Genomic DNA, 19458 nt, shown 5'->3' with positions numbered 1-19458 from the left:
ACACTGTCCCTCTGTACATGGTGGTCATTGTGGCCAAACAACTCAATCTTTGTCTCATCTGACCATACAGCTATCCTCCAGAAGGCTTTTTCTTTGTCTGTGTGGTAAGCTTCAAACTTTAGTTAAGCTTGAAGGTGTAAATTTTGGAGCAGGGGGTTATTTCTTGGATAGCAGCCTCTTAGTCTATGGTGATCTGAACTGTAGACAGTGATCCATCAGCTTCCAGTTCATGGCAGGGCTGTGCCATGGTGGTTCCCAGGTTGTTCCTGACCATCCAAACCAATTTCTTTTCAGCTAAGGGTGACAGTTTGGGTTTTCTTGAAGCAAATTGGCTTGGCAAAGTGACTACACCTCACAATAACTTGGATACAATTCTTTGAACTGATCTTGGAATTTACAGTTGTTTAGAAATGACTCTAAGAGACATTCCGGAGTTGTGTACAGTATATCTGCAATCCTCTTTCTCAGGTCTGCACTGAGCTCCTTGGACTTTCCCATTTTACTGTGTGTTGGTCACAATGAGTGCTTTAAACTGACCCTTTTTATGAAGGCACAGAGACACTACCAGCTGTAGTCAATCATGATCACTAACAGGAAGTTAAGAGACCTCAGTCTTGGCAAGGTAAGAGACATTTTGGAAGTTTCAGCACCTCTGAATTAATAATCTAAGTGAGTGTATGTAAATTTTTGACCCTGTATGTATAATTTGACCCTGTGTTGAGTTTAGAAAACCCAAAGAAAATTAAAACGTATGCTGTACATTCTGCCACAGAAAAAGAACAGTTCAAAGAAATTACTGAAAGCCCAAATATTGCCATGACATTCATATCCAAGATGACATTCATGTCACTGTATATAAACTTCTGACCACAACTGTATTTATATTAACCTCTTAGTGTAGTAATAATAATAATAATACAATTGATGTATTAGAATATTGATGTATGAAAGCTTTCTTTATATATTAAGCCTAACATGCTGAAAAACAAAATCGCTTTAAATTCTATCATGTTTTATGCTTGTACCCTTATCATAATTATTGTGTATGGTTGCTAATTTCTCCTCTTATTTGTCTGTACATATTAATTGCATACCTTTGTTGTCTTCTTGTCCTCTATTTATTTTGATTCAGGTTTCCACACTTTTGTGTGTGTATGTGTGACAGTAAGAATAAGTACTAAATGTTGCAAAATTATATAAGATTAGCATGCAAAATCCTTAATATAGCATATTTATGGATGTAAATATAATTAAATCAAGGTTAAAAAATGCCTACACAATTAATTCAGTGAGTACATTCAGTGTACTCACTCATCTATACCCCCAGTATAAAGGCAGAGTGACAAGTCCAGGTGAACACAGTGCAGAATATCACATGCTCTCATATTACAGATTAACTGACTGCTAGAGAAAGACGTCTGCAATTCTGCAATATGGCATGCACTTTTTGACGTGTCAAATAAGACCCCAAACAAACCATTAGGCCACATAGAGCTCAGTAGAAATTATTCTTTTCACCAGAAGAGATTTAAACATTGTGTTCCATGTAGAAAAAAGGACATCAGAGCTAATTCCAGTCCACTGTAAAGCTGTTTAATGGGTATCCTTCTGTATTGCTGCTCTCATTAACAACATACACATATCATGTGCAAGAGTTAAAAACAGACTTGCTAAACTAGCTGCATTAACTTAGCATCTGAGGAACAGTGAACCCCTTAAACCCCCAGCTTATTATTAGTTCTTAATGTTTCATCCAAGAAGGACAGAAAAAGCCCAAACATCCTTTTTTGAAGCCAGAAACAGGACACCTTTGCATCGGCCTATAGTTAATCTTTCTACCTGAGATTGCGTCTGCCAACCTTAGGCCAGATTTGGTACTCTGGTCTCCATCACTGAAGATTGCTTACATCATATAATCTCATGTGAGGACTCGGTAGAAGAGGCCTATGAGCATAAGAAACTACATTATGCAGAGTTAGCAGCAGAAGCAAAACAGCATGGCTTGAATGCCAAAGTCTTTCCTGTTGAAATGGGAAGCAGAGAGTTTGTGGCTTTTTCTACCATCAGACTGCTGAAGGAAGTAGGAATCCACGGACAGGCCAGACCATCAGATAAGTCTCAGAGGTGGCTGAAAGAAGCAGTCAGTGGATATGACTCAAGCAAAAGGACACTTGCTTGGCCCCAAGAACATCATCATAACATCAAGAGATCAGGAATACAGAATGTGTGTGTGTATGCAGGGATTGGATCTAGGACACCAGAATCCACCATTGAGCCCTCCAGAGATGTAGTGGGCTAATTAATAAAACACTGAGGATGGAGGTTGTCCACCCACCTGTCAACCATCTGCCACTCTCAACAACAAGGCAAATCCATTGTAAGTGCTCACCAACTATTGGCACAAGGGATTGTTGAACATCATGTCTTGAGGTTTTTTGTTATTTTTTTCTTAAAGCATCTTCATTTTCTTCCCATTACGGGTTGCCACAGTGGGTCATCCTTCCCAATTTATGATCTATATATTTGATTTGGCATAGGTTTTTACACCAGATGCCCTTTCTAACGTAACCCTCCCCAATCTATATGGGCTTGGGACCGGCACTAAGTATGCACTGGTTTGTGCAACCCCAGTGGCTAGGTATTTTACCTAATTTGCATGTCTTTGAACTGTGGGAGGAAATCGGAGCACCTGGAGGAAACCCACGCAGACACAGGGAGAACATGTAAACTCCATACAGAAAGGCCCCCATCAGCCATGAGGTTCAAACCTGGAACCTTCTTGCTGTGAGGCAACAGTGCTATCCAATGCACCGTCCATGTTTTATTATTCTTATTATCCTGTAAATGATTCAGTAACTACAGTAAGTATAGTAGTAAAGTTATATCTGTAAGTATGTCTAGTAAGTAGTAAAGGTATCATAGTGAGGAATGTGAGGAAAAAGCCTTAATTGACATGTTCGTTAAGGGTTAAAAATAAACCCCAAATCAGAAAAAGTTGGGACGGTACTGTATGTAAAATGCAAATAAAAAAATAATTCAGTGATTTCGAAATTTACTTTGGCTTGTATTTCATTGCAGACAGCATGAATCCAGGATACTTCATGTCTTGTCTGGTCAACTTCATTTCATTTGTTAATATACATCCATTCCTGTGTTTCAGGCCTGCAACACATTCAAAAAAAAGTTGGGACGGGGAAATGTAGGGCTAGTAATGAGATAAAACAATTACATAATGATTTGATTTGAAACAGGTGATGTCAACAGGTGACTGTCATCATGATTTGGTACAAAATCAGTATCCAGGAAAGATCTAGTCTTTGAGGAGCAAAGATGGGCCGAGGATCCCCAGTTTGTCCACACGTGTGAGAAAATAATAGAAATGCTTCAAAGCAATGTTCCTCAAAGAAAGATAGGAAGGGATTTGGATATTTCACCCTCTATGGTGCATAATATCATGAATCATGAATCAAGGAATCTGGAGGAATTCTGGTGCATAACGGGCAAGGATGCAAGCCTAATCTGAACACCCATGATCTCTGATCCCTCAGACGGCACTGAATCAAGAACCATCATTCGTCTGTAGCTGATATAACCACATGGGCTTGGGTTTACTTTAGCAAACCTTTGTCAAGCACTACAATATGGAGTTCCATTCACAAATGCCAGTTAAAATGTTACTGTGCAAAAAATAAGCCTTACTTTAACTGTGTCCAGGAGCTTTGTTGACTTCTCTGGTCTCAGTGTTGTGGGAAGAAATGGCAACATTACAAAGTGGTAAATGCTTTACCTTCCCAACTTCTTTTTTTAAATGTGTTGCAATAATCAAAATTTAAATATGTGTTTATTTTGAAAAAATAATAACACTGGGTCACTGTGTAAAACATAAATAAAAGCAAAATGTGAAGATCTGCAAATCATGGAAACCCTATATTTCATTGAAAATAGTACAAAGACAACATAGCAAATGTTGAAACTGATAAATGTATTGCTTTTTAAAAAAAAATATGCTCATTTTGGTGGCACGGTGGTGTAGTGGTTAGCGCTGTTGCCTCACAGCAAGAAGGTCCGGGTTCGAGCCCCGTGGCCAGCGAGGGCCTTTCTGTGCGGAGTTTGCATGTTCTCCCTGTGTCCGCGTGGGTTTCCTCCGGGTGCTCCGGTTTCCCCCACAGTCCAAAGACATGCAGGTTAGGTTAACTGGTGACTCTAAATTGACCGTAGGTGTGAGTGTGAGTGTGAATGGTTGTCTGTGTCTATGTGTCAGCCCTGTGATGACCTGGCGACTTGTCCAGGGTGTACCCCGCCTTTCGCCCGTAGTCAGCTGGGATAGGCTCCAGCTTGCCTGCGACCCTGTAGAACAGGATAAAGCGGCTAGAGATAATGAGATGAGATGAGATGCTCATTTTGAATTTGATGTCAGCAACATGTTTCAGAAAAGCTGGGACAGGGCAACAAAAGACTGAAAAAGTTGTGTAATGCTAAAAAAAACTAATTAGGTTAATTGGCAACAGGTCAGTTACATGATTGGGTGTAAAAAGAGCATCCCAGAGAGGCTCAAAAGTAACTGGGAAGGGGTTCACCACTCTGTGAAAGACAAACAGTGCAACAATTTTAGAATAACGTTCCTCAGTGGAAAATCGCAAAGAATTTGGGAATCACATCATCTATGGTCCATAATATCATTAAAATATTCAGAGAATCTGGAGAAATCTCTGTATGCAAGAGACAAGACTGAAAACTAACACTGGATGTCTGTGATCTTCAGGCCCTCAGGCGACAGTGCATTAAAAGCAGACATGTGTCTGTAGTGGAAATCACTGTATGGGCTCAGGAACACTTCAAAAAACCATCATCTGTGTAAACAGTTCATTACTGCATCCACAAATGCAAGTTAAAACTAGATATAAGCAATATCCAGAAACACCGTCACCTTCTCTGGGCCCAAGCTCTTTTACAACGGACTGAGGTGAAGTGGAAAATTGTCCTGAGGTCTAACGAATCAAAAGTAGAAATTCTTTTTAGAAATCATGGATACCACGTCCTTCAGGCTAAAGAGGAGAGGGACCATCCAGCTTGTTATCAGTGTACAGTTCAAAAGCCAGCATCTGTGATGGCATGAGGGTGCATTAGTGCACATGTCATGGGTAGCTTGTACATCTGGGAAGGCAGCATTAATGCTGAATGATATATACAGGTTTTGGAACAACATGCTGCCATTCAGACAAAATCTTTTTCAGGGAAGGCCTTCCTTCTTTCAGCAAGACAATGCCAAACCGCTTTCTGCACATATTAAAACAGAATGGCTCCATAGTAAAAGAGTCCAGGTGCTAAACTGGCCTGCCTGCAGTCCAGACCTGTCTCCAATTTAAAACATTTGATGCATTATGAAGTGCAAAATACAACAAAGGAGACCCCGAACTGTTGAGCAACTGAAATTGTATATCAGGCAAGAATGGGACAATATTTCTCTTTCAAAACTATAGCAATTGGTCTCCTCAGTTCCCGAATGTTCACAGAGTGTTGTTAAAAGTAGAGGTGATATAACACAGTGGTAAACATGCCCCTGTCCCAACTTTTTTGAAACATGTTGCTGACAAAATTCAAAATGAGCATATATTTAAAAAATTAATAAAATTTCTCAGTTTCAGCATTTGATATGTTGTCTTTGTATTATTTTCAATGAAATATAGGGTTTCCATGATTTGCAAATTATCGCATTCTGTTTTTATTTGCAGTTCACACAGCATCCCAATTTTTTTGGAATTGGGGTTGTAACTCTGAGGATAATGTGTCATGGATATCCTTGCTAGATAGTTAATTACAAACTGTATGTAGTGAGAAATGTGTATGGATTAATATGGACTAGCTAATGAACTAGCCCTGTGATGACCTAGTGACTTGTCCAGGGTGTACCCCGCCTCTCAACCATAGTCAGCTGGGATAGGCTCCAGCTTGCCTGCGACCCTGTACAGGATAAGCGGTTACAGATAATGGATGGATGGATTGCTAATGAACTAGCAAGCTACTGAATCCCCAGAAACAATTGGTTTGCTGGCCACATTACCTTTCTTTATATAATGTTGATAATGGAGGTGGTGTTCAATTCAGGATAGCTTGCTTGGGTAGTTATCATAATTGTTCAAAAATGTGTGTTCCTCAGATGTAAAATGATTTTTGATTGGTTATGTTAATTTGTAAGTAATTTGTAAAGTATTTCCAAGTCAAGTAGTTTGACTCATACTCTTAATTTAGTATTTTTTTTATCATTACTTTTACTCAAGTGCATGATAACTACAGTAGCAGTACCTTAACTCAGCTCACGTGTTTTGTACTCTTTCCACCACTGGTAGGCAGTAGAGTTATAATGCAGCATACTCACCAACAGCCTTATGTGCTCAGTTGAAATAAACCTATACCCTGTAGGAATTTTGCTCCATACTACACCTCTATCCATGATTAGTTCCATGAATGGGTTTTAACAATCCCACAACATAGTAGTGATTTTTACCTTCTGAAAGACCCTTTTAACGTCTTCACTCTTAAGTAGTGTGTTCAGAAGTTTAGTGGCCAGTAAAGCATAAATGAACGTTTTCTTACTTACTTTACTTTATCCGGCCGCTGCTACCTCTACGGGGGTGTTGCGGGGAGATGGAGTAGACGGTCTTGTGCTAGACGCGTTGCCTGTTGGGGTGTCAGGCCAATGGTGCCCAGAGTCTCTGTCACACCATCAATCCAGTGGCGGCGTGGTCGTCCTCTAGCTCTCTGGCCTGACCCTCTGGTGTTGTAGGCTCTCAGGGCTGGTTGGGTAGGTGACATTCTGGTGAGGTGTCCAAACCATTTGATCTGTTGGTGTGCAATGTAATTCTGGATAATGAACGTCTTCAGCTCTGCCATATTGCATGATCATTCTAGCTGAAACACAATAACAGACACAGTAAGAGTTTTATTAAGCTTTAGCCCTGCTTTTTTCTACAATTCGCAGAATGATCTGGAATTGTTCCTTGTGTTGTTTAGGGTTATCTGTGGAGACTAGGATATTGTCCAGGTATGTGACAACACATTCCTTGTTATTCAGAAGTTGCACTATCTCATGCTGAAAGAACCCTGGGGTCCTCGTAACTCTTATATTATACAATAGTATTTACTCAGGGACAGAGAAATAAATCTTGGGCAGGAACCTAAACCTGGCCCTCCTCCTCACCCTACTATGCATTACCCAATGCATAAAATCCCTGTCAGCCCATCCAACAAACTAATAAATGCATACACCAATCAGCCGTAACATTAAAACCAATCAATAAATGGGCAAGCGTAAGGATCTGAGTGATTTTGACAAGAGCCAAATTGTGATGGCAAGATGACTGGGTCTGATCTCCAAAATGGTACATCTTGTGGGGTGTTCCCAGTATGCAGTGGTTAGTACCTGCCAAAAGTGGTCCAAGGAAGGACAACTGGTGAACCAGTGACAGGGTCATGGGTGTTGAAGGCTCAATGATTCGCATGGGGCATGAAGACTAGTCCTATGGTCCAATCCCACAGAAGAACTACTGTAGTACAAACTGCTGAAAAAGTTAATTCTGGCTAAAACAGAAAGGTGTCAGCATTAACTTTTTCAGCAGTTTGTAATGACATAATCAATGTTATTCACTTCACCCATCAGTGGTTTTAATGTTATGGCTGATCGGTGTCCATTATTACTTTACATGTCCATTACCGGGCGGCATGGTGGTGTAGTGGTTAGCGCTGTCGCCTCACAGCAAGAAGGTCCTGGGTTCGAGCCCCGGGGCCAGCGAGGGCCTTTCTGTGTGGAGTTTGCATGTTCTCCCCGTGTCCGCGTGGGTTTCCTCCGGGTGCTCCGGTTTCCCCCACAGTCCAAAGACATGCAGGTTAGGTTAACTGGTGACTCTAAATTGACCGTAGGTGTGAATGTGAATGGTTGTCTGTGTCTATGTGTCGGCCCTGTGATGACCTGGCGACTTGTCCAGGGTGTACCCCGCCTTTTGCCCGTAGTCAGCTGGGATAGGCTCCAGCTTGCCTGCGACCCTGCAGAAGGATAAAGCGGCTAGAGATAATGAGATGAGATGAAATGTCCATTACCAGTGTTTGAGTACTCTCTCTGATAATGTAGAAGATGGTCTTTCCTTCCAAGATTGGCTTCTTTCTTACTTTTATCAAGTAATCTCAGGCTCCTAACTCACAAGCTCCAACTCAATGGCCAGAAGTAACAGTGTGTTGAGGTTTCTTTGGACCAAAAGTTCAGAATTAATTTTTCGTATGACCCATTAGAGAAAATTAATATTCACAGGCTTCTTTTTTCCTTTTCAGTTTTATTTCCATCAATCCACTTGGTGTGGGCTTACATTTATTCATGTTTTTTCCAAGCAATTACAGCTATAGTTACAGTTAGGACCTAACTGACTACAAATTGATTACAAATTTAAAACCACACTTCAATAACATTTTCCAAATTTTTTTCAGATTCTGTGATTTCACATGCTCGCTGTATCATGTTATGACTGCATAATGGTCTAATTCATTGAACTCCTTTAATGACCAGGTACCCTTGGCTGTCTATCCCTTATCTATCATGTGGCATTCAAGATAAACTGTTTTGCGATTTGGAACCAATTGTAGTTCATAATATGGAGGACGGCTTGGAGACAAAGTGAGAGAGACAAAATGAGAGAGGATCCCTACGATGGTTTGGACATGTACAAAGGAGAGATCCAGGGCATTTTGGGGAAAAAGAGTGCTGAAGATGGAGTTGCCAGGTAGAAGGAAAAGAGGAAGACCAAAGATGAGATTTATGGATGTGGTGAAGGAGGACAGGCAGCACGGTAGTGTAGTGGTTAGCGCTGTCCCCTCACAGCAAGAAGGTCCGGGTTCGAGCCCCGTGGCCGGCGAGGGCCTTTCTGTGTGGAGTTTGCATGTTCTCCCCGTGTCCGCGTGGGTTTCCTCCGGGTGCTCCGGTTTCCCCCACAGTCCAAAGACATGCAGGTTAGGTTAACTGGTGACTCTAAATTGACCGTAGGTGTGAATGTGAGTGTGAATGGTTGTGTCTATGTGTCAGCCCTGTGATGACCTGGCGACTTGTCCAGGGTGTACCCCGCCTTTCGCCCGTAGTCAGCTGGGATAGGCTCCAGCTTGCCTGCAACCCTGTAGAACAGGATAAAGCAGCTAGAGATAATGAGATGAATGAGATGAGGTGAAGGAGGACATGAGGACAGTTGATGCTAGACAAAAAGATACAGAGGACAGGAGGATATGGAGGAACATTATCTGCTGTGGCGACCCCTAACAGGAACAGTCAGAAGAAGAAGAAGTTCGTAATATGGATCCATTGCACTGACTGATGCTACCATTTGCAGATATGCATTATGTTTTAGTATGATGGACTTGGTTGAGATGCATTGTTACACTATAATGTGCAGTGTCTCTTATTGTCCACTTGGTGTCAGCAGATCCCTCAAAACATTCCTCTTTCAAACTCACTCCTCAGTTCCAGTAAAAGCAGGGAATAAAACCATGACGCAGTAGGTCATCAGATTTAGGAAACTGAGTAAGAGTTTCTGATGCTGTCATTGTAAGAATGCAGCAGTGCTATTGACCTAAAAATGTGCAATTGTTGGCTTGGTAGTGATGTAAGTCTTTTGATATTTTATTACATTTTATTGTAACAGTAATGAGGTGTATCTATCAGAGGCGATTCTAGGGTCTGTTGTGGCCCCAAGCAAAAATTTCCAGGGGGCCCTTCTGACCAGTGTTCATCACCAATATGTTATAAATAATCTGACACCAACGAAAAATGTATGAAACCAAAGTTTTTTAAATTCAAAATGTAAAAATACAATGGTAAAGAACAATAAAAACAATTAAAAAAAACAAAATAAATAAGCCCTCGGGCCCCGACTCTCGGGGGGCCCCTGGGCCAAGGGGCCCCAAGCAGTTGCCTGCCTTGCCTGTTCACAAGCTGCGCATCTGGTATCTATGTAATATATTGTCATAAATGAAAGTCAAAAAGTTGTATTCAGCCCAGATAATTCCATGTGCTGTTGCAATGAGGGAAATGCAATCAAACAGTCATACAAGTATTCAACATTTGATATGTCATCTTTGTACTATTTTCAATGAAATGTTGGGTTTCCATGCTTTGCAAATCATCGCATTCTGTTTCTATTTGTGTTTTACATAGTGTCACAACTTTTTTTTTTGGAATTGGGGTTGTATATCTCTGTTGGAAAACGTTGGCGTACTCCCTCCAGGTTGGAAGTGAGTTGCTGCCCCAAGTGAAGGAGTTCAGGTATCTCGGGGTCTTGTTCACAAGTGATGGTAAAATGGAGCGTGCGATGGACAGGCGGATTGGAGCAGCGTCAGCAGTAATGCAGGCGTTGTACTGGACCGTTGTGGTGAAGAGGGAGCTGAGCCAGAAGGCAAAGCTTTCAAGTTACCAGTCAATCTACGTTCCAACCCTCACCTATGGTCATGATCTTTGGGTAGGGACTGAAAGGATGAGATTGTGGATACAAGCAGCTGAAATGAGCTTTCTCTGTAGGGTGGCTGGGCTCACCTTTAGAGATAGGGTGAGGAGCTCAGACATCTAACAGACATCAACATAATATTAATAATAATAGTGTGCAGCACTTAATAAAGGTCAAATAAATAGGCCTATAAAATAAATACATTGAAAAAAAAACAGTGAAATTATAATAATATGAGCAATAGATCAATAGATCACAGCAGTTGTACTGTGTCCTGCACGTCATTGCTCTCATCCATGGCCAAAGCAAAAAACTCGAATTCTGACGCTTTCTCATTCAGCTGGTCATACACGTTGCACACGTTGTCCCCCAACTTTACAGAGAATTAAAGACTTTAGTTCATGTTTAATTTTATCCCAAATAAATTTATTTATCCCTGATGAGCAAGCCTGTGGCAACAGTGGCAAGGAAAAACTCCCTCAGACAACATGAGGAAGAAACTTCAGGCGTCTATTTAGGATGCCTCCTGGGCACCTTCCTTTGGAGGTTTTACAGGCATGTCCAACTGGGAGGAGACCTCGGGGTAGACCCAGAACATGCTGAAGAGATTATATATCTCATCTGGCCTGGGAGCGCCTTGGGATCCCCCAGGAGGAACTGGAAAGTGTTGCTGGGTAGAGGGATGCCTGGAATACCCTGCTTAGCCTGCTGCCATCGTGACCCAACTTCGGATAAGCGGAAGAAAATGGATGGATGGTTGTAAATCTTCAGTCCAGCAAGTGACTTCACCAGAAGTGGGTGGATACCAGCAGGTGAAAGGGACTTAGACCTCTAACACCAAACCTATCTTTCCACCCAAAAGAGCTTTGTATTGTGAATAAACATTATGTTTCGATATAAATTATTGTATTGCATTGTTACTTCTTGGACACCCTGCATATACCAATACAGTTACTGAAACTTAAATATTTCTTATATTTAAGAACAAATATATCTGAAAGCAGCTTTGCTGTAATGCTTGTCACACCAAAACACCTTCACCTGATAAGCTAATTCTGTGCACAGTCAAAAACTTGTCGACTAGTTCAGGATATTAAATGTTGATAAATTACATGTCAAAGTGATACCAGTGTGGTTTATCAGTTAGGCTGTTCGTGGTAATATAAAGTGTCCATAAATCCGTGTTGACCAAAGGACAATATATCCATATAAGAGATTACTTTGTTCTTGTCTGCATACTTGTATTACTGTTTGATTACATTTCCATTATTACAACAGCACATGAAATTATCTGAGCTCAATCCAAATTTCTGGCCTTCATTTACAACAATATATATGACAATATATTGCATAGATACACCTCATTACTGTTATAATAAAATGTGATGCTCAGCTGAATAGGGTTTGCAGGTACATTTTTAAGGAGAGTCTGTAAGGCAGTGTTGAGTTATATTAGTAGCTACAGTCAGTGCTACAAGTGAGACTGTCTGAACCCGAGATGAGGTGAGATTTAACTGACTTTTCAAATTATTTGAATTAGGGTTGTACATACAGTACTTGGAGCTCAAGCTCTCTCTCTCTCTCTCTCTCTGAAAGCCCCACCCCCTTCCACCATCTCACACTAGTAAAGTCTTGGCCAGAGTTTATGTTGTGGCGACAGTGGGATCATCAAAAACTGGGACGTGAGCCATATGGAAAAATGTCTGAATATGTCTGTGGTACTATCAAAAACTTTAAGATGAAAAGATGACCATTGATGCACGATGAAAACGTGTCAAAGCTTATTAAAGCTATTCAAGAATTCAAGATATTCAAGTGGGCAAAATGTCTCCAGGATGGTTGTGTATATTGCACTTCGGTGGAAACTCAGCTCTGCTCTCATATGGTACCTCACAAATTTGCATCAGAAGTGCAGAGACGTAACCGCTGAATCATCCCTGTTGCATCATCTGAGCAGTTAACCAGGAGTCAGAACTCTCCCAGAATATTAACTAGCCAGTTTTTCCATATAACAATTACACCAAAACCATTAGCATTATGCAGTGAAGCCACAGAGATATGGTGGCTACGATACCCTAGATGACCATGTAGTGGCTGGCTGCTTTATGTCCCAGGGCTCCCTCATCACTGTGTTACCTTCTGGCTCTCCTTTTTAGTTATGTTGTCATAGTTAGTCGTGCTGGAGTCCCTGCTTGCACTCAGCACAAAATGTATACTGTTCTTAAACATTAGGTGCCTAGCAACCTGTGGTTTCTCTCTCTCTCTCTCTCTCTCTCTCTCTCTCTCTCTCTCTCTCTCTCTCTCTCGCTCGCTCGCTCTCTCCCTTCACCCCCCCCCCCCTGTCGAGTTACAGTGGTGCTTGAAAGTTTGTGAACCCTTTAGAATGTTCTATATTTCTGCATAAATATGACCTAAAACATCATCAGATTTTCACACAAGTCCTAAAAGTAGATAAAGAGAACCCAGTTAAACAAATGCGACAAAAATATTATACTTGGTCATTTATTTATTGAGGAAAATGATCCAATATTACATGTCTGTGAGTGGCAAAAGTATGTGAAGCTTTGCTTTCAGTATCTGGTGTGACCCCCTTGTGCAGCAATAACTGCAACTAAATGTTTGCGGTAACTGTTGATCAGTCCTGCACACCGGCTTGGAGGAATTTTAGCCCATTCCTCTGTACAGAACAGCTTCAACTCTGGGATGTTAGTGGGTTTCCTCACATGAACTGCTTGTTTCAGGCCCTTCCACAACATTTCGTTTCGATTAAGGTCAGGACTTTGACTTGGCCATTCCAAAACATTCACTTTATTCTTCTTTAACCATTCTTTGGTAGAACGACTTGTGTGCTTAGGGTCGTTGTCTTGCTGCATGACTTACCTTCTCTTGAGATTCAGTTCATGGACAGATGTCCTGACATTTTCCTTTAGAATTTGCTGGTATAATTCAGAATTCATTATTCCATCAATGATGGCAAGCCGTCCTGGCCCAGATGCAGAAAAACAGGCCCAAACCATGATACTACCACCACCATGTTTCACAGATGGGATAAGGTTCTTATACTGGAATGCAGTGTTTTCCTTTCTCCAAACATAACGCTTCTCTTTAAACCTAAAATTTCTATTTTGGTCTCATCCATCCACAAAACATTTTTCCAATAGCCTTCTGGCTTGTTCACGTGATCTTCAGCAAACTGCAGACAAGCAGAAATGTTCTTTTTGGAGAGCAGTGGCTTTATCCTTGCAACCCTGCCATGCACACCATTGTTGTTCAGTGTTCTCCTGATGGTGAACTCATGAACATTAACATTAGCCAATGTGAGAGAGGCCTTCAGTTGCTTAGGATTTACCCTGGGGTCTTTTGTGACCTCGCCGACTATTACACGCCTTGCTCTTGGAGTGATCTTTATTGGTCGACCACTCCTGGGGAGGGTAACAATGGTCTTGAATTTCCTCCATTTGTACACAATCTGTCTGACTGTGGATTGGTGGAGTCCAAACACTTTAGAGATGGTTTTGTAACCTTTTCCAGCCTGATGAGCATCAACAACGCTTTTTCTGAGGTCCTCAGAAATCTCCTTTGTTTGTGCCATGATACACTTCCACAAACATGTGTTGTGAAGATCAGACTTTGATAGATCCCTGTTCTTTAAATAAAACAGGGTGCCCACTCACACCTGATTGTCATCCCATTGATTGAAAACACCTGACTCTAATTTCACCTTCAAATCAACTGCTAATCCTAGAGGTTCACATACTTTTGCCACTCACAGGTATGTAATATTGGATCATTTTCCTCAATAAATAAATTACCAAGTATAATATTTTTGTCTCATTTGTTTAACTGGGTTTTCTTTATCTACGTTTAGGACTTGTGTGAAAATCTGATGATGTTTTAGGTCATATTTATGCAGAAATATAGAAAATTCTAAAGGGTTCACAAACTTTCAAGCACCACTGTACATGTCAATACTGAGACAGCAATGATGCTGACCTCTTTTGCTCTTCAGACCTGCCTGATCCATCCTGATGCCCTACGTCTGGCTGGAGTCTCATCACATTGCTCCTGTGGAGGATGGCCCCATATGGACAGTCAAAAGTTGCACTTGGAAGACGACTCTGGACACTTACAGTTCTGCTATGATGGCTGAGGACTACTATTGCCATGATAACTTTAGGACTGCAGTTGTCATGAACAGTTTTGCACTCAAGTCTCCATCAATGAACAGTTGATAACTTCAACAAAACAGACTTACTATAATGAATTTCCTGGTTACACAGTTGCACTTTGTGACTATATAGGACACAGTTATAGAAGCAACTTATTTATAATCACACTATCTGTTATCACCCAGATGATGATGGGTTCCCTTTTGAGTCTGGTTCCTCTCAAAGTTTCTTCCTCATGTTGTCTGAGGGAGTTTTTCCTTGCCACTGTTGCCACAGGCTTGCTCATCAGGGATAAATAAATTTATTCGGGATAAAATTAAACATGAACTAAAGTCTTTAATTCTCTGTAAAGTTGCTTTGCGACAATGTCTGTTGTTAAAAGCATGATACAAACTGTCCTGGGAACTGTCCTGGAAGTGCTGCATGACCTTAACTAAGTGTGTGCGCAACAGGATTAAGGTCTAGCTGACATGGCAATGGAAGGACAGTGTGTCTAATAAGAGAAGGATGGCTGCTAAAAATATGCACTTGTATTATATAAACATAACACTGTGTTTAAGAAAGCCAAGAACATTATTGACCTGTTGCTAAAACATACCTCAAGGTCAAATTCAAGAAGATTTCTGACGCACTGCATTTCATCAGTATGTGCAATGAAGTTGAGAAAACTCCACTATTGAGTACATACAGTGGTGCTTGAAAGTTTGTGAACCCTTTAGAATTTTCTATATTTCTGCATAAATATGACCTAAAACATCATCAGATTTTCACACAAGTCCTAAAAGTAGATAAAGAGAACCCAGTTAAACAAATGGTACAGAAATATTATACTTGGTCATTTATTTATTGAAGAAAATGATCCAATATTACATATCTGTGAGTGGCAAAAATATGTGAACCTCTAGGATTAGCAGTTAATTTGAAATTAGAGTCAGGTGTTTTCAATCAATGGGATGACAATCAGGTGTGAGTGGGCACCCTGTTTTATTTAAAGAACAGGGATCTATCAAAGTCTGATCTTCACAACACATGTTTGTGGAAGTGTATCATGGCATGAACAAAGGAGATTTCTGAGGACCTCAGAAAAAGCGTTGTTGATGCTCATCAGGCTGGAAAAGGTTACAAAACCATCTCTAAAGAGTTTGGACTCCACCAATCCACAGTCAGACAGATTGTGTACAAATGGAGGAAATTCAAGACCATTGTTACTCGTACCCTCCCCAGAAGTGGTCAACCAACAAAGATCACTCCAAGAGCAAGGTGTGTAATAGTTGGCGAGATCATAAAGGACCCCAGGGTAACTTCTAAGCAACTGAAGGCTTCTCTTACATTGGCTAATGTTCATGAGTCCACCATCAGGAGAACACTGAACAACAATGGTGTGCATGGCAGGATTGCAAGGAGAAAGCCACTGCTCTCCAAAAAGAACATTGCTGCTTGTCTGCAGTTTGCTAAAGATCACAAGGACAAGCCAGAAGGCTATTAGAAAAATGTTTTGTGGACGGATGAGATCAAAATAAAACTTTTTGGTTTAAATGAGAACCGTTATTTTTGGAGAAAGGAAAACACTGCATTCCAGCATAAGAACCTTATCCCATCTGTGAAACATGGTGGTGGTAGTATCATGGTTTGGGCCTGTTTTGCTGCATCTGGGCCAGGATGGCTTGCCATCATTGATGGAACAATGACTTCTGAATTATACCAGCAAATTCTAAAGGAAAATGTCAGGAGATCTGTCCATGAACTGAATCTCAAGAGAAGGTGGCTCATGCAGCAAGACAACGACCCGAAGCACACAAGTGGTTCCACCAAAGAATGGTTAAAGAAGCATAAAGTTAATGTTTTGGAATGGCCAAGTCAAAGTCCTGACCTTAATCCAAAGGAAATGTTGTGGAAGGACCTGAAGCGAGCAGTTCATGTGAGGAAACATACCAACGTCCCAGAGTTGAAGCTGTTCTGTACGGAGGAATGGGCTAAAATTCCTCCAAGCCGGTGTGCAGGACTGGTCAACAGTTACCGGAAACGTTTAGTTGCAGCTGTTGCTGCACAAGGGGGTCACACCAGATACTGAAAGCAAAGCTTCACATACTTTTGCCACTCACAGATATGTAATATTGGATCATTTTCCTCAATAAATAAATGACCAAGTATAATATTTTTGCCTCATTTGTTTAACTGGGTTCTCTTTATCTAGTTTTAGGACTTGTGTGAAAATCTGATGATGTTTTAGGTCATATTTATGCAGAAATATAGAAAATTCTAAAGGGTTCACAAACTTTCAAGCACCACTGTAATAACAAATGAGGGAAGAGTACAGAGAGAACAAAGGATATCCTTAGTTTTTAAGAGGTCAGTGGATAGTTCATGGCTCATTGAAACAGTCTCATTTACTCACTTTCAGGAACTGCTTTATCCTCATCTTGGTCATGAGCTATTCCTAGGAACACTGAGTGTGAGTCAGGAATAAACCCTGGATGGTATGCTTGTCCATCAGAGGCCATCATACACACACTCATTCTCACCAAGGGGCAATTTATCTTGTTTTTTGGGGTGAAAGGAAACCAAATGACCCACAGAAGTCCCAAGTGGACACGGGGAGAACATGCCAAGAAACTCCACACAGATAGTAATTTGAGCTCGGGAACAAACCAGGGACACTGGAGCTGTCAGGTGGGAATGCTAAAATGAAAATCACACATTCTGTCGAATCTGAAAACCTAGTCTGTTAAGACAGAAGCTAAAAAGACTTTGAGCATTAAAAATGACCCTCTTTTCCTGTTGGAACTCAAATCTTTAAGTATTTTCAAATTCTTTGTTCCTAGTAACTCATAAATTTGGATTAGCATGCAGAGAAGACATCAGAGTTCCTCAGAAGTTTCTCAGAACTAAGACTATTATACACTAAGAAGAAAAAAATGTTTCTTTAGGTTTTTGTTGAGCTCGGGAACAAACCAGGGACACTGGAGCTGTCAGGTGGGAATGCTAAAATGAAAATCACACATTCTGTCGAATCTGAAAACCTAGTCTGCTAAGACAGAAGCTAAAAAGACTTTGAGCATTAAAAATGACCCTCTTTTCCTGTTGGAACTCAAATCTTTAAGTATTTTCAAATTCTTTGTTCCTAGTAACTCATAAATTTGGATTAGCATGCAGAGAAGACATCAGAGTTCCTCAGAAGTTTCTCAGAACTAAGACTATTATACACTAAGAAGAAAAAAATGTTTCTTTAGGGTTTTGTTGTTGTTGTTTCTTTGTTTAATGGTTATTGTACTTAGCTGCTTGAAGTGGTTATACTTGGGATATTTTCTGAAAAAGAAAGCCTCTTTCGTCCAAGTCTACATATAAATTTGAAGAGTTCCCCTAGATGGGTAAACCAAAGAACAATTTGCAGCAGTAGATGGAAACTCAAAACATCCATGAGCTTGAAATATAACATTAACTTGAAATAAAGGTTGTTGGACCTAACTTATTATGGGAGAAATTGATACTCCCTATACCCACAACATTAGAAATGAGAGCTATAGCATTTGATTCTTAAGGCAGAACTCAAAGATTATTAGAACCAGAGCCAGAAATACATACTTTTTAGGACTTTTTAAAAAATCTACAAGTTACCCTTTTAAAATAGGAATCATTCATTATACTCTTGGATATGATAAATTAAAACTTTAAAGGTAGACTGCCTTTGAGATTTTTCAATTGTAGGTCATAAAAAGAATTCTCCCTGACACTCAATTATTTTTGTTTGGTGGACCAAATGCTACTGAATTCAAATCACAGACTTCCAATCTTATTAGTTTTTTTTTTTTTTTTTAATAGAACAGTTAATGAACTTCAGGCAACATGGCCCTAAATTCTCCGCTATTTCTTCCTGCTTCACCATGACCCTGTAAGGGTTTTGCTGGGATTCAAACCTGGTTCGCTGGTGTGATAATCCAGCAAACCTCCACTAGGATGACTCAAGTGCAGAGGCGTGAGGCAGAAGTAGAAAAGTATCAAAAAGTTTATTTACAAAATGTACAATCCACGGCAAAAAACAAAAGTAATCCAAAAGCTCAGATGATAAAGGGAAAATAAAAAATATCCAAAAGTTCAAAGTCCAAAAATAAGAAAAGAAAAGGCAAAAATACAAACGCTCAGAAGATCTCAAAAATGGTACAAACAAAATTCAAAAAGGTCCAAAAAGAAAGGAAAGTACAAAAACCACAAAGACACAGGCAAGGAACATGGAACAGAGGGAACTAGAACTAACAGGCATAGCATAGGAAAAAGACTCCGTGACAAGGGAACAACCAGAGGGGTATTTATACACACACTAAGGAACAGGGCGGGGCAGGAAACAGGCAATGAAGACAAACACAAGAACACAGTGGCGGCCTCTAGAGGCCAAAACAAACATGACAAGATGGAAATAACAGCGGCATCTAGAGGCCAAAACAGTCCCAGTCCTAACAGGACCCCCCCCTCTAGGAGTGTCTCCTGACGTTCCCAGGGCGATCCGGATGGGCCGAATGGAAGTCCCGGCATAGTCCTTTATCTAGAATGTCCCGGGCGGGGACCCAACAGCGTTCCTCAGGGCCATAGCCCTCCCAATCTACTAGATATTGAAGCCCGCCGCGGACCCGGCAGGAGTCAAGCAGGCGATGCACGGTGAACACAGTCTGACCCTGGAAGATGCGGGGGGGTGGGGGGTTCCTAGGGGCAGGGGCATACGTGGACGTCAGTACGGGCCACAACAGGGAAACATGGAATGTGGGGTTGATCCTCAGAGTCCGGGGCAACTGGAGCCGGTAGGCGACAGGGTTCACCCTGCG

Source organism: Neoarius graeffei, chromosome 21 (genome assembly GCF_027579695.1).
Source record: "Neoarius graeffei isolate fNeoGra1 chromosome 21, fNeoGra1.pri, whole genome shotgun sequence".
NCBI classification, from domain to species: domain Eukaryota; kingdom Metazoa; phylum Chordata; class Actinopteri; order Siluriformes; family Ariidae; genus Neoarius; species Neoarius graeffei.
Note: the sequence above shows the minus strand (reverse complement) of the source record.